Genomic DNA, 16,725 nt, shown 5'->3' with positions numbered 1-16,725 from the left:
AGTTTAACTCAACCCTCAAGTTTATCACTTAGGAAATTAAGGTCCAAGAACTGTGAAATGACTTGTCAAAAATCACCCAGATAGGGGGCTTGTCCTGTGTCCTAGTAGGCTAAGCCTCCGCCTGTGGCACCAGCATCCCATATGGGCACTGGTTCATATCCCAGCTGCTCTTCTTTCAGTCCAGCTCTCTGCTATGGCCTGGGAAAGCAGTAGAAGACGGCCCAAGTGCTTGAGCTCCTACACTCATATGGGAGACCTGAAAGAAGATCCTGCCTGGCTCCTGGATTCAGACTGGCCCAGCTCTGACTGTTGCAGCCATTTGGGGAGTGAACCAGTGGATGGAAGACCGTTCTGTTTGTGTCTCCCTCTGTCTGTAACTCTACCTCTCAAATATTTTTTTTTACAGAAGAATCACCCAGGTAATAAATGGCAGAAAGTGACTCAAACCTAAGCTTCATGAATGTAAGCACTTCGAGGCTGAAACTGTCATTGTCATTGCACTAAGTTGCCGCCTCAGAGTGAACCTTTATAAATTAGAAAAATGAGAGACATACATATGAAACCAATGAAGGAAACTTATGAAGCATAACAATGCCTGCTGTTGGTAGTTTAATGGGGAGAACACTGACAAACTGATAGGTCATTTTGTCACACTTTCTCCTCTAAGTATCAGAATTGTGGAAATGCACACTGGGGGCAAACCTGTCAGAAATTAGGACCACAGAAAGTGGTCCTTGAGTCATTTCTGGACTTGGAAGTAAGAAGAAAACTCAAGGGAACACAAACAGGTATGAAAAGGAGAGAGGTGGCAACCAGCATCCCTCATGAAGAGTTAGGTGAGGAAGACTGAAACTGCTAATCAAAAGTCACAGTATGGTTGCTATTAAAGTCAGCAGTTCAAAAGCATATGAAACTACTCAAGCTAAGAAATGGAGGAAAGAACATTTGTATTCCCCTGGAGGCTTTGATTTGGGGCCATATGATGTGCTTGTGTGTGTGTGTGTGCTTCAGTGTGTCTAGGACTGTAAGTTGAATACTACTGAATGTCTAAGATCAGATGTTTGAGTGACAAGAAAATGAATTACACTGTACAAATATCTGATGTCACTTCCATATATATAGCTAAATTTTGACAGCTTCTCCTGGGGAAAACTATATCATTCACAGGCATCACAGTCCTCATTTAATTGCTGTGTAATTTTTACCTGCAGTTAGAAGTTGATATGTGCACCTGTGAAGTATCATTTCAGGCCCTCTAGTTTCCTAACCAACTGTGTGATACCGTTTTGAGGACATATGCTATTTAAAAATACCTACAGAAGCAACTTTCAGCTAAATATAAGAAACCCATAAAGTAGATTATTTCAGGACATAGTCTCTTCTACATATTGGGGCAGTGGATTTCAATCTCAGTCTACAAATTTAGGTTTCGATAGCTCAGCTTCTATTTGGATCCCTAAACCCATAGGATAGCAAAACTAAATGAAATTGTGTTCAGGAATCTCTGCTTTTTCTAGGGTTGTATGAACTAGAGAGCTGCTTGGTTCTCTGTCATCTACCAGGCAGGCTGAATTTTCAATATCCTCCACTTCTAACTGCTCTCTTTGATACTGATATGCTTCATTTGAGAGCCTGAGAATTAGTAGGTACTTTCTGACCATGATCAGGCACAGAAATTTTCTTTCCTCTCTATTATTCAAGCCCTTAGCCCGGGAGCAGGTTGCAGATACTATCTGGCTTCCAGCTGTATCTATAGTCTTAAAATTTCTATCTCTTAAATGGTAGAGTTAGAAACATACCAGGGGATTCCAATTCAATCCCATCAAGGTGGCATGTACCAATGCCATCTCACTATTCCAAGTGATCAATTTCAGTTCACAATTGATCATAATGAAAGGACTAAGAGTCAAAGGGAGCACATAAACAAGTCTAGTACCTGCTAACACTAACCGATAGAATAAATAAAGGGGAGAGTGATCCAACATGGGAAGTGAGATACTCAGCAGACTCATAGAATGGCAGATGTCCTAAATAGCACTCTGGCCTCAGAATCAGCCCTAAAGGCATTCGGATCTGGCTGAAAAGCCCATGAGAGTATTTCAGGCATGGAAAGCCAAGACACTCTGGCAAAAGATCTCTGCGAGTGAGATCCCAGTGGAAAGAACAGGTCTTCAAAGAAGGAGGTACCTTTCTCTGAAGGGAGGAGAGAACCTCCACTTTGACTATGACCTTGTCTAAACAAGATAAGAATCGGAGAACTCGGCTTCCATAGCCTTGGAAACTCATGACTGGAGCATAGGGAGACTACTGATGCCATAGACAGGAGTGTCAATTGGTAAAGTCAACAACAGGAGTCACTGTACACTTACTCCTCATGTAGGATCTCTGTCCTTAATGTGCTGTGTATTGAGATTTAATGCTATAACGAGTACTCAAACAATATATTTCACTTTGTTTTTTTGTGGGGGTGCAAACTGTTGAAATCTTTACCTAATGTATACTAAACTGATCCTCTGTAAATAAAAAAAAAAAAAAAAAGAAATTGTCAACTCCCAACTTGACTCTCACTGGGATTAAACATGACAATAGGTCTGATCTGATTTCATCATCATTTTAAAAAATCATCTATTTTTCACTTTTTGTTTTTGTGTGAGCAAACTGTTGAAATCCTTAATGTATACTAAGCTGATCTTCTGTATATTAAGATAATCGAAAATGAATGTTGATGTGAATGGAAGGGGAGAGGGAGTGGGAAAGGGGAGGGTTGTGGGTGGGAGGGACGGTATGGGGGGGAAGCCATTGTAATCCATAAATTGTACTTTGGAAATTTATATTCATTAAATAAAAGTTAAAAAAAAAATTAAAAAAAATTTCTATCTCTTCCCTTTTCACAGTGACGCGAAAATACAACATAATTACCTTCTCAATAAATGTGTTGACTTTACCGTCTGTCCTCTCTAGTGTCTCTAGAACTTGATTCTCTGGACACCAACAATGAATGACTCTTTTTTATCTATTTTTGTTCAGTCATGTGGCTTTCTGAGGCAATGAACAGAACTGCTGAACTGATGGAATTGGGAAAGGGATGGAGGTTGTCATTTGGGGATCTGTACAGACTGCCATTTCCAGTAGAGAAATGCTTTCAAATAATATTATCCTGATACAAAATCTAATTGCAGATCATTGCCATCAACAACGTTATTTTATCCTTTGTTATATAAATACTTTTTGCCCATTATATACACTTTGAATTACTTCTCCCAGACTAACATAGGGTTTTTCTGGAGCCTGTCATAGCATCCTTATTCTCAGGGACTGCTGGGATTCTGAAGTGTGCTATCGGGGTACTCTGGGCTAGGAAGTAGGCCAAGCAGCCTACAGGGCAATGGAACAAAACCAAATCATCTTTTGTACCCTCTCCATCTTTACTGTCTGGTATAATCATTGCTTTGCGTAAATTTGATATTTGATTCATTTTTAAAGGAGTGCTATTGTTTATCCCCTCCAAAATCCAGGTTGAAGTTTAATTGCCACTGGAAAGTAAGACCTTTAAGAGTTGTCTTGGCCATCAGGACTTCACCCTCATGAATGGACTCATGCTGTTATCACTAGAGTAGGTTCGTTTTTATGGAAGTGGGTTTGCTTGCTGGAGCTCCTTTCTCCCTCTCCCTTCCTCTCTCTCTCTCCCTTTCTCCCTCTCTCTCTCTCATCCTATATCAAGTGATACCTTTTGCCATGTTATCACATAGCAAGAAGGTCCTCATTAGGTGTCAATGCTATTGATATTGGATTTCCTAGAACTGCTGATAAACTTCTGTTCATTATGAATTGCCCAACTTGTGGCATTATATTTTAGTAACACAAAATGGATTAAGACAAGGGACTAAACTACCCTTTAACATTTATGGTGAAGCAGGGTGTATACTTCTTGACTTGCTTGGGATTTCTAGTTAAAAATCCAAATATCATTGCAAATAATTTTCAAATCTTGACACTTCTGATTACAGAATGTGTGTACACATGTTTACATAGGGAGGTGGGTTAAGATGGAGCACAAAAAAAGAAACATAAAAAGAATTAGAGTTGCCTAGAAAAGGAGGCAATAAAAATACATCCAACTTCAGAAAGCCAAGTACTCAAATTACGTGCAGGGGCAACAGAAAGAACTGATGCATGGAGGATTAATATAGAAAACTGGGCTTTGTTTTTGATAAGAGATAGTCTTGTAGGACAGAACAGGAAGGAAGCCACAAATGTTAATTCAAGCTCATTGCCCTTCCCTTGCTCTCTTACCAACCTACCTCCTCACCCCATGGTGAGAAATAATGACCATGTTCTGCACTTGGAAGATTAGGTAATGGGAAGCATGGTGAGAGAAAATGACTTTCTCAGCTAATTGTCAGCAGAGGTTGAAGAACCCACAAGTAGTTGCTCCCACGGTGCTCCCTCAAATGCTCTCCCAAAGCAGACTCTGACTGAGCAGCTCAGCTGGTCAGAGTCCTGTGGCAATGGAAGTAAGGACAGGTAGCCTTACTGTGTTCCCTAGCTACAGCCTGAACACAGGCCATACGTTTTGACACTATGGGTAGTTACAGCTTAAGCCCCAACCCTGCTCCTGGAAAAAAAAAAAAATTCAAATCCTAGTCAAAGGCAGAGTCCTAAAACTGGCCACAGGCTGAGACCCTAACCCTGATCATGGGCAGAATTCTAACCACTATTGTGGGTTTAACCCCCAACCCTGGCCAACTACCTCAAACATATCTATCATCAAAGGAACCAAAAGAGAAGGTAAAGATTTTTAGTATATCTCCATTATTTCCAGTAAGGAAAGGAACTTACCTTGCTAATAGGACAAGAGTGAACTCTTTTCATGTGATCACAAATGATACAAAATGTTTTTATACTAGAAGCCACAGGGAGAAACCTGCTAAAGTAAAAGCATGACAAGCTGCTACCCTGACCTCTGAAGGTAGAAGTTAGAATAGAATTCATAAGGCCTCTGTGAAAATGTATCTGCCATTCTTTTCATATGTCAGTAGGAAAGCACTAGTGTTTGTCTTGCTTCATTCTTTCATATTTAAGATATAAATGCCAATGGTCATGAGAGCCATTTGAGAAAATGGCACTTAGTAATAAAAGTCTCTTTCCTGAACCTTTTTCCTGATCAGAGTGCCAAAGCATTAGATACCTCAAATCCATGTTTAATTGCATATATTCAGTGGGAATTTCCCATATACAGGTGCTGAGAAATAGAATACTGAGAACAGACTACTCTCCAAAATGTAATCAAAGTAAACTGTTTCCAATATTCAAACTAGTGCCAAAGTTGGCAGGTAAAGTACACAAGAGGTTTACCTACAAACTGTAAAAAATAAGACTTAAAATGGAGTAAATCTTACTTGATGATTAAGCAATTTTTGAGATTTAAAAGCAAGATTCATTAGAATCAAAGACCTCCAGCCAGAGAAGCATGGAGGGAGGCTTCAAGGGAGGAAAAATCCCAAAGTGGCCAGGGGTAGTGGGTTTTTTAAGCACAATTTTTGAAGAAAAAACTTGACAATCAGATTGACATTCAGTTACAAAGTAGGGACAAAACCCATCAAAAGACCTGATACATTTATCCTGTCTGGCTTGCTCGAGATAAAAACACCATCTAGAAGTGTGGGATAGGTAACTTGTTTTCACAATAAACTGAGCTCAGGAAGATGGAATCGCCATTCCCTTGCTAGTCTCATGGTGAAATTGGAGATTCCTAAGGAAATGTACCCCAGTTTCTGCTGGCTGCTTATTAACCCATCTGACTCCTAACATCCCCTCCCCCCAAGAATAGACCCTAACTTCTGTTAGGGTAACTTGGTGATGATCACTATGGTTGCTTCATACTGAAAAGGGCTGTTGTTGGGAACTACAATCAAGACAGGGTTCCAGTAAGAGGTGGCTTCTTGAGGAGGACAGCAGTGCCAGCTTGCAGAAACTGCTTCCATCTGAGGTTTCATGTGCATGGCCACCTAGAATTTCACTGTTTCAAGTCTGGAGAAAATGAATCAAACAAGTAGATTAAACTCACAGGGTCTAAAACAAAGGGCAGAGTCCCGATTAGAGGACCTAAGAAAGGTGTTGTCTAAACCACGAACAAGTTCTCATTGAGAGGCACATAGAAACTGACAGAAGGGGCTTGATAATAATCAGGTGGGCTTTAAGGCCTGGCCAGATTTGAGGCCCAAGCCTATCTGTTTGTTTACATGGGGTACTGGAAGAGACATCAGGGAGATAAAAAATCTTTGATGCAGATGGAGGATCTAGCTTCCAATAATTATACAAGTATAGGGAGAAGTTGGTAGCTAAATTTAGGTACCTAAAAGGCAGCCATATCAAAAGCAAGGTAAGGAGTGGTGACAGTGTTCCACTTCTAGACAGGGTCAAGACTGCTGTAATTTATTGAAGTTTGCTAGAAGATAGAACTTTTCACATAAGGTTCCCAAAGATAAGCTTCTGGCCTTCTTAGGACTTCTATTTGGGAGTTTATATATCCTTGCAAATACTTCTCAAACCTTAATACTTCTGATTACAAATGGACTGTTATTGGGAGATATGAGATTTGGATTGCTGTAAACTACAAAAGGCTGTATCTGTATCTTTGATTGCTCTCTCATCAGTTTTTAGTCAACCTCAAATTGCCTCCTTTATATAAAACAAAATTATAAGCTACCTTTCAATCCCATATTTCCCTTCATAGCCACAGTTTATCAAACTAGATGAGCTCACCATCTCTACTTCCTCACTTAAATTGCTATGGTTTATACATAGGTTGTCCCTCCAAAGTGCATGTGTAGGAAGTTTGGTCCCCAGAGTGGTGATGTGACGAGGTGGTGGGACCTTCAAGAGGTGAGGTATAATGGGAGGTCCTTAGGTATCTCTGGGGGTGCTGCCCTTAGAAGAGATTAAGTTATTTCTTATGGGATTCTAGTTGTCTTTGCTTAAATGGGTTGTTATAAAGAACAAGGCTGGCCAGTCCAGGGTCTCATTGGCTTCCTGTCTTGTCAGGTGATCTTTCCATTTTCATTTTTACTCTTGCCATGATGCCATCTGCAATAAGGTACTCATGAAGGCCAGCACTGTGCCCTTCAATTTCAAAATTGTGAACTAAATCTCTTTTCTTTATAAGTTAGTCAGCCATAGGTATCTTGTTATAGTAATGGTAAAATTAAGACAGTTTTTAATTTGAACTTTATTGAGGAATAGTTTATATAAAATGCAAACTTTTGAAGATGTACACTTAATGAATTTAGGCAAATTTATGCTCTTTCATAACCATCACCACAATCATGATATAGAACGGGTCTATAACCTTATAACCTGAAAAGTCAATTGCCCCTTCCCAGCAACAGGCAATCTGTTTTTTATGATATATTTTTCTGGAGTTTTCAAATCAATGGAGTACAGTACTTATTTTAAGTTTTTAGAATTTTATTTTCAAATAGCTTGTTTTCCCTCTATTGAATCATAATTGACAAATAAAAGTTGTATAAGTTTGAGGTGTGCATGATTTGATATGTATATGCATTATAAAATGATTACTACAGTCAAGCTAATTAGCAACTACATCACCTTATGCAGCTACTCTGTTCACGTGTGTGCTCATGCAGTGAGAGTGCTTAAGATCTATCTTCAAAAATTTCAAGCTAATACATTAGTAACTCTAGTCATGATGTTATACATTAGATTCCCCAAACGTTTCACCTTCAAACTGAAATTTTGTCCCCTTTGACCAACATGTTCTCATTTACTCCTTTCATCCCACTTTCATGCTCTGGTAACCTCTACTCTACTCTACTCCTGTTGATTCAACCCTTTTAGATTCCACACATAAATGGGATCATTCAGAATTTGCCATAGGTGTCTGGTTTACTTCACTTGGTGCAATGCCCTGCAGATTCATCCAAGTTGTCACAAGTGCCAGAATGTGCTTCCTTTTCTATGGCTAATATGCCATTATACACACACACCCCACATTTTCTTTGGGTAATTAAGTTGTCTGTATATCTTGGTTATTGTGAAAAATGTTGAAATGACCATAAGATTACAGATATCTTTTTGAGACACTGATTTGATTTCTTTTGAATCCATACACAGAAATGGGGCTGCTAGGTCATATAGGGACTCATTTTTAATTGGGGGACATAATACTGTTTTCCATAATGACAATATGAATTTGCATTCCTACTACTAGTGTTCAAGGGCTTTCTTCACTCCATCTTCCACACTCGGATGTCTCTTTGATACTAACTGTCCTAATGTGTGTAAGGTAATATCTCATGGTAATTTTGATTTTCATTTCTCTGATTAGTGATGTTAAGCACCTTTTTTCATATATCTGTTGGTCATTTGTATGTTTTCTTTGGGGAAAATATCCAAATCCTTTCCTTATTTTTAAATTGTTTTTTAAGACGTTTTTGCTATTGCATGATATGAGTTAGTATGTGCTTTTTAAATATATACTTTCACCATTCATGAAGGTTTTGGGGTTCATTTATGTTTTGTATATCAATAAATTACTAGCTGTGGGTTTTCATAGATGCCCTTTATCAACTTGAAGTTCCTTTCTATGCCAACTATGCTGAGAATTTTTATCAAGAGTGGCTGTTAGATTTTGTTAAATATGTTTTTTGATTCTTTTAAGATGATTGTGTAGTTTTTTAAAAAAATCTTTTAGTGTGATGAGTTATTCTGATTGTTTTTCAAATATTAGGCCAAGCTTTAAGTACTGGGATAGACCTCACTTGGTCATGATATAGTATCCTTTTTATGTATTGTTAGATTTGTGTTGTTAAATTTTGTTAACAATGTATTTGTTCATGAATAGTATTAGTCCAGTTTTCTCATAATCATTAGGTTTTAGTAACAGTAATGTTGGCCTCATAGGATGAGTTGGAAGTATTTCTGACTGTACAATATTCTGGAACAGCGTGTGTTGAATTGGCATTACTCCTTAAATGTTTGATGGAATTTCCCAGGGAAACCAGCTGGACTTGGAATTCTCTTTCTGGGAAGGTTCATACGTATAAATTCAGTTTCTTTAGTAGATGCAGTATTCAGTAGAGAGTATTCAGGCTGTCTATTTGTCCTTGAGTAATAGTAGTTACTGTTTGAACTACTTTGGTAATTTCTTTAAAGCAAGTTTTCAGTTTTTCCTAAGTTATCACAGTTATTAGACAATATTGTTCATAATATTCTCTTACTATCCTTTTAGTATTTATAGATTCTATAGTGATATCACCACTCTTATTCCTGATATTGATAATTTGTTTCCTCTTTCTTTTCCTGGCTATAGGTTTACCAATTTTATTAATCTTTTCAAAGTACTAGTTATGGTATCATTGATTTTTGTCTATTGTATTTATGCTTTGTGTTTCATAGATTTCCACTCTGATTTTATTTTCTTTTGGGTTGTATTTCCTTTCTGTTATCTAATTTTATAGGTGGAAGATGTCTCTTCTCAAATATACATGTTAGTGCTATACATTTCCTAAGTACTGTATTAGTTGCATCCTATAAATATTGTGCTTTGTTCCCATTTTTATTCAATTCAAAATACTTTCTAGCCTCCTTTTTGATTTCTTCTTTAATTCATTGTTCATTTATAAGTATGTTTAGTTTCCAAACATTGGAGTTTTCAGAGATCTGTATGTTGTTGATTTCTAAGTTAATTCCATTGTGATCCAGGAACATGGTTTGTATGACTTGCGTAATTTCCAATTTGTTGAAATTTGTGTTGTGATCAAGTATATAATCTATTATGACACTCAAATATGGAATTATGGGTACCTTAAGTAATAGACAAAAGTTGACCCATAAAGTTGGTTTTGAAGATTCTCCTCTGTGGCTCCTTAACACCCTGGACTTATCTATATCACAGCACTTATCATATTTAAATTATAATTGCCCATTTAATTGTTTGCCTCTCTATCTTGAACATGAATGCTGTGAAAGCTGGAACTCTTGTTCACTGTATTTTCAATGAAGAGCATGATTCCTAGCATGTAACACTTTAGGAACAGATTAATGAATGCTAACTTTGACCTACATTTTGAGAGGATGTAGTAGTTTAAATGTGTCCCAGACTATACGTAGGTTGACCTCATATTATCCTCTTTATTCTTAAGGGATATACAGAGTGGATAGAGTATTTTCCTGTAGAGTGAACAAGGGAGGCTTCATGGGAAAGGGAAATTTGAGCTAAATTTTGAAAAACATACGGGAAGTTTGACAGGTGAATATGGAGAAGGAAATCTTCAAACTCAAGGAATAGTATGAGCAACGGCATAAAGGGAATCCTAATGGTACAGAGAATGTTCAGGGAAGAGCTAATAATTTAGTGTCATTGGGAGAAAAGGTTAATATAGGGAACTAATCTAGAAAGCTAGGTTGGCGTTAAGTCGGAAACCTTGGATGGCATGCTTTCAGGTGTGGTCTTTATTCCATAGGCTCCAAGGAATATTTTTCTGATGTTTATCATGCACTAAAGACTTCTTAATAACTTGAAAGGACTGAACCATATTGAAAATTCAGTGTGTTTTATCTTTTTTCCTGGGGATGTATCTTAGAAACTGCACTTATAAATAAGCAGAGAAATTGACTTACTTTTACAAATATCTATTCTACAGACAAGCACTTTGGAGTACATGATTTTCTCTAAATGCTGTGAATTTGAAATATATTTTAAAATAAAAACAAGTAATTTAAAGCTGCAACCATTGTTTTAGACTATTCTTGCCATAGCTTCCTTTTTAGAAGTAATTGACAGTTAACTACATACTAAATAGACAAACTGTCAGCCTGGTCCATGATGCCTTGACCCCTCCAAACAGCTTAAATTATGGTTGTATTTCTTAGGATTCTGAGGATCAAATGTAGTAATCAACCACATCAATTATTAGCTGGGGCAGGAGAGGGTACTGACTTAATAGGGCAGAGATGGGGGAAGAAGAAGAATCACTGTGCTGTAAAGCAGAAGGACTGAATTGTTGTATTGCTCTGACTCTGGCTGTTTGATTTTGGGGGATTCACTTCATTTCTTCCTACTTGAGTTTCCCAAACTGCAAAAATAAACGTTCAACTTCAACCTTGTGCACAGCTTTGTTTTTGTCAGTATTATTCAACCAAAGCATCTTGATTTTTTGAGAGAACATACTGTTTCTCATGCCAGTTTATTTCTTGTGAGTTACTCCCCTGATCACTTGACCAATTTATTTGGTTCTGATGATTAGAAACAAAATAAAAACAAAACCCAAATCACTTTGATTTCTATAGTGCTTTATTGAAAATGACCTAGTTTCTAAGATAATGGTTCCACATTTGGAATCCTTGTCACAGTTTCATTTTTTCTGTTCATTCACTATAGGGGGTGACCTAATTTACTTTTTCAAAAGACTGCTCAAATCTATATCTTTTAGTTTTTGCCTCCTCCTGAAACTGAGATTTGAATTTTCAACTGTTTATAGGATATTTTCAGTTAGATATCTGCAGGTACTTAAACTGTCCCCAAGTAAATTCTTCACCTATAAACAAACAGTATCGTGACAAAACAAAAACTAAATTCAGTTCTTTTTTTAAAAAAAATATTTTAGAGGTAGTTATACACAGAGGGAGAGATGGGGAGAGAGGCCTTCCAGCTGCTGGTTCATTTCCCAGATGGCTGCAATGGCCCGAGATGGGCTGATTCAAAGCCAGGAACCAGGGGCTGCTTCCAGGTCTCCTACATTGGTTCAGGGGCCCAAGCACTTGTGCCATTCATTCTCTGCTGCTTTCTCAGGCCATAATAGCTGGATTGGCAGCGGAGCAGCTGGGACACAAACCAGTGCCCTTATGGGATGCTGGCACCACAGGTAGAGGCTTATCCCACAACACCATAGCACCCGCCCCTTCAGTTCTCTTCTTGTTCCTTAAATGAGTGAATGGTATAAGATGTACGAGTAAACATCCTTGATGCTTATTCGTCTGCCTAATCCTGATCCCCTAAACCTAATCAATTACAGATTTTTTTTTCCCAACATCTCTTACCCCATTGGAGCTTTCCTGGATTTGCCCTTGGTCATTTGTACTCAAGTCTGTTGCAGCGGTCTCCTAAGTGACTCTATTCTCTCCTATGTGCAATCCACACTCCATCAGTTAGGATTATGGCTATGCCTTAGAAAGCTATCACTTTCTTCCATATTACCCATCACTGTCTCCATTCTCATTGTTTACAAAATAAGCCTAAATGGCTCCATTTGGCATCTGAAACCATCCACAACCTAGTTCCCAGCCTACCTCTGGAGGCTTATCTCTCTCTTGCATTCTATGCTCTGTATTTGAACCATAGCCTATTCTTCCTTGCCTCTATGCCTTTGATGTATTTCCTTTGCCTACAATGTATTTATTTCTATCATTACTTAGTAAGATCATTCCTATCCTTCAGTTTGTCATGAGTGCTACTCCTCAATTATTTTACAATCTTTAATCATGAAATGATCTTTACTGATGAGATTCCTGCTAGAGTATTTGCTGCCTGTGTTTATGCAGTTGCTAGGGAGTGCCTATTGGAGTCTGTGTTGTCAATGAGAGTAGATGAGGAAATTGTGTTTAGCATGTTGATAGGCAGGATATTTTAACAGTTGCCAATCATTGCAAGACCACTCGCCTTTCTTCCCTGAAGTTGCCTACCTCTAGGGACACTGTCTTGATACAGGAAAATGGCTCCTGGCATCTAACCTTTGCATCTTCTAGGCACCTTTTCTATATCCCTGACTTAAGCACTGCTCCTGCCTAAAGACAAGCATTTTTATTCTCTTGCCTGACTCATGGTGGGAACTGGGCAAAGGAATGCAGAGAGTTTGACCAGCTTGGCTGCTGCAGTTACTTCCAGGACCCTTTAAATTCTCTTGTTGGTTTTCCCTGTGCCACACCATTCTCAGATTTCATTCCAAGGGTGAAAAGCACTTTGTGCAGCTTCTACCTTTTGTGAAAACAGCTCCTGCTTCCTAACCTTTGCATTTTCTAGGTTTCTGTTTCCATCTTTGATTTGATTCGTTGGTTTACAGTTTTGTAGGAATTCTTTAGATTATAGTCCCCTAACAATACCTCTTTTTGGTTTGGGGCCAAGCTACATATTTACTTCTCTCTCTCTCTCTCTCTCTCTCTCTCCCCCCCCCCCCTTTTGTAGGTGGAAAAAAAGGAATGGAGTAAGGACATAGAGAAATTACCATATGTATGTAATCTGCCATTTTGAACACAGAAATCTGAATCACTTTCTCCATGAGGACATTTTGAATTGTTATTACTTTCTTTCTATTCTACTAATTTTGGGTTTAGTTTGCTTCTGTTTTTTTGGTCCTTGAGATGCATTGCTAACTCATTTATTTGGTGCCTTTCCATTTATTTGGTGCCTTTCCATTTTCTTGATAAATGCACCAATTGCTATAGACTTTCCTATTATCACTGCTTTTGCTGTAACCCATAAGTTTTGATACGTTGTATTGTTGTGTTCATTTGTTTCCAGAAATTTTTTGATTTCTTCTATGACCCACTGTTCATTCAGCAGCATGTTGTTCAGTCTCCATATGTTTGCATATGTTCTAGAGATTTTTGAGTTGTTGATTTCCAGCTTCAATCCATTGTGGTCAGAGAAGATGCATGGTATGGTTTCTATTTTTTTTTTTAATTTGCTGAGACTTGCTTTATGGCCTACTAAAAGTTCTATTCTAGAGAAAGTTCCATGCACTGGTGAGAAGAATGTGTATTCTGCATCTGTTGATGAAAAGTTCTGTTAGGTCCATTTGGTCTATAGTGTTGATTAACACTGTTTCCTTGCTGATTATCTGTCTTGTTGACAGTGGGGTATTGAAGTCCCCCATTACTATATTTCATTTGAGTCTATGTCTTCCTTTAGATTCATGAAAATTTCTTTTAATTAGCTAGGTGCCTTGTAATTAGGCACATATGTTTGCTATAGTCGCATCTTCCTGTTGAATTGAGTCCTTAATCATTACATAGTGGCCTTTTTCTCTTTGAACAGTTTTTGTGTTAGTCTATTTTGTCTGATATTAGGATAGCTCCACAAGCTCTTTATTGGTTCCTGTTCGCATGGAATATATTTTTCCATCCATTCATTCCCTTTCATTCTGCGAGTAACTTTGTTGGTGAGATGTGTTATTTTATTGATTGATTGATTGATTGATTTGAGAGGTAGAGTTAGACAGTGAGAGGGAGAGACAAAGAGAAAGGTCTTCTGTCCACTGGTTCACTCCCCAAATGGCCACAATGGCCGGAGCTGCACCGAACCAAAGCCAGGAGCTAGGAGCTTCTTCTGGGTCTCCCATGCGGGTGCAGGGGCCCAAGGACTTGGGCCATCTTCCACTGTTTTCCCAGGCCATAGAAGAGCAGCTGGAACTAGAACCAGCTCCCATGTGGGATGCCGGGGTCGCAGGCGGAGGCTTACCCTGCTATGCCGCACCACCAGCCCTGAGATGTGTTTCTTATAGGTAGCAAATAGATGGGTCTTGTTTTTAATCCATTTAGCCAGTATGTGTCTTTTAACTGGAGAGTTGAGGCCATTTACACTCAAGGTGACTATTGTTACGTAATGTGGCCCTGCCATTTTCCCACAAATATTTCTATTGTGTACTTTGGATTTCCTTTGTACTTTTACCAAGAGATTTTCTGCCTTCACCTTCTTTCATAGTGATGAGCACGTTTCTGTGTTTTGGTGATTAGCATATCCTTAAGCATCTTTTATAAAGCTAAACAAGTGATGACAAATTCTTTCAATTTTTGTTATGGAAGGTCTTTATTTCAGCTTCACTCATAAGTGAGAGCTTTGCAGGGTATAGTATTCTGCATTGACCATTTTCTTCTCAGGCCTTGGAATATATTTCACCATTCTCTCTAGCCTGTAGGGTTTCTCATGAGAATCAGCTGTGAGTCTAATTGGAGCTCCTCTGAAACTGATCTGGTGTTTCTCTCATGCACATTTTAGAAACTTTGTTTTACTGTTGAAAGTTTGACTACAATGTGTTGTGAAGATTTTTTTCTGGTCATGTCTATCAGGAGTTCTATGTGCTTCCTGAACTTGGATGTCCCTTTCTTTCTCTAAAATAGGAAAGTTTTCTGCAATTATTTCACTGAAAAGTCTTCTAATCCATTCTCTTTCCACACCCTCATGAACTTGTAAGATTGTATGTTGGGTCATTAAATATTATCCCATATATCTCCAACACTGTATTTTAGTTTTATGATTTCTTTTTTCTGTAAAATTTCCAGAGATTTTTCTTCTAATTCGGATATTCTTTCTTCTGCCTCACCAAGTCTATTGTTAAGGCTTTCCACTGCATTTCTCATTAGATCTATTGAATTCTTCATTTTTAATATTTCATTTTTATTTCTCTTAAAATCCCAATTTCATGGGAAAAATATTCATTTCATGTATGGATTTCTTTAATTCATAAATTTGCCTCTGATTATTAAGTTATCCTATAATCAACTTTTGAATTCGATTTCTGGCATTTCTTTAATCTCTTCATCTTCATGTATAGATTGAAGTGTTGTTATATTCCTTTGGGGTCTTTATGTTGTCTTCCTTTTTTTGTTTCTTGAACTCCTGTGTTTATTTTTAGGCATTTTTAAAGATACTGATTGGTTTTTATCCCCTCCCCCCATGGCTTTCATCTTTGGACTATTCCTCTATGGCTTAGTGGAGTCTGCTCTTTCAGTGAATACCCTGAGGAGTGTGCTGAATGTGGCCCAGGAGCTTTGTTCATTGCTCCAGGGTGAGGGGAGTGTCCAAGGTGACACCCAAGTTGGGCATGGTAAATCTTTTTTATTAGAGGGGAGGGTTAGATCAGCTCTGTCGGCATAGTCTCACGCTCACCTTCTCTCCTTCAAGGAGACCAGTGCCCAGGCAGTAGCCCCAGTAGGTGTGGTATTCATCTGCATTGGCACAAAAACTATACAAGGGATCAGTGCAGTTCTCAGTGTGAGCCCAAATCCCACAGCAATGACTCTCACAAGTTAATCAAGGAGCTCTGAGCATGTGGTGTTTCCCACAGTGACTTCCCAGAGACCCAGCCACACCCTATATCCTCCCATGCAGCCACAGTGTCTTCAAAGTCCATCCCAGACTCAAGTGTCTCCTCTCAGCTGGTTACTGGGCACATGGACACAAGCTGCTGCAGCTGTTACATATGTCCAAAATGGCACCCATCCTCTCTCAGCTAGGTACAGGACACTGGTGCCAGGGGGTCAAGGAGAAAGAAATGTTCCCCTCCACCTTTTCCATCTAGGTTGGCAGGTATGTTTCTCCCCACCCCCAGGGCTCCAAGCTGGACTCATGCCAGGTTCTTTCCACAGCTTTATCACCAGTGGCTTGTGCTGCTACAGTCTGGTCTTACCTCACTGTCTGAAGCTGGTGCTGAGGCTCTTGGCTGCTGGGGTCCTGAGTTGTGCATGTGGACACCCTCCACATAAATCCACAATGTCCCTCTAATTTGTGTGGAACTTCCTCTACAATCTTCCCTGAGACTGTACTCTCTCCACTTTTTAAAAAATCTATCTTCCCCTTTTTTTCTTTTTTTTTAACTTTTATTTAATGAATATAAATTTCCAAAGTACGATTTATGGATTACAATGGCTTCCCCCCATAACGTCCCTCCCACCCGCAACCCTCCCCTTTCCCACTCCCTCTCCCCTTCC

The 16,725-nt window shown here is 38.7% G+C and overlaps 1 protein-coding gene across 26 annotated transcripts in view; it reads left to right on the top strand.

Moving 5' to 3' along the window:
- Positions 1 to 16,725, top strand: part of LOC149119716 (uncharacterized) — a 367,358-nt gene that overhangs the window by 62,608 nt on the left and 288,025 nt on the right. Inside the window, exon 2 of one of the 26 annotated variants that reach the window (XR_016228241.1) lies at positions 13,202 to 13,246. The exons of 24 other annotated variants lie outside the window; for them this stretch is intronic. The gene's annotated coding sequence lies outside the window, so the exon portion shown is untranslated. Of the gene's footprint in view, positions 1 to 3,515; positions 3,614 to 13,201; positions 13,247 to 16,725 lie in introns of all 26 variants that reach the window. One more of the 26 variants, XR_016228239.1, reaches the window with a different exon arrangement.

The sequence above is a fragment of the Oryctolagus cuniculus genome, chromosome X, assembly GCF_051225735.1.
Source record: "Oryctolagus cuniculus isolate XC-2025 breed Fujian yellow rabbit chromosome X, ASM5122573v1, whole genome shotgun sequence".
Classification (NCBI taxonomy): Eukaryota; Metazoa; Chordata; class Mammalia; order Lagomorpha; family Leporidae; genus Oryctolagus; species Oryctolagus cuniculus.
Note: the sequence above shows the minus strand (reverse complement) of the source record. Positions and strands in the feature narration are given on the sequence as shown.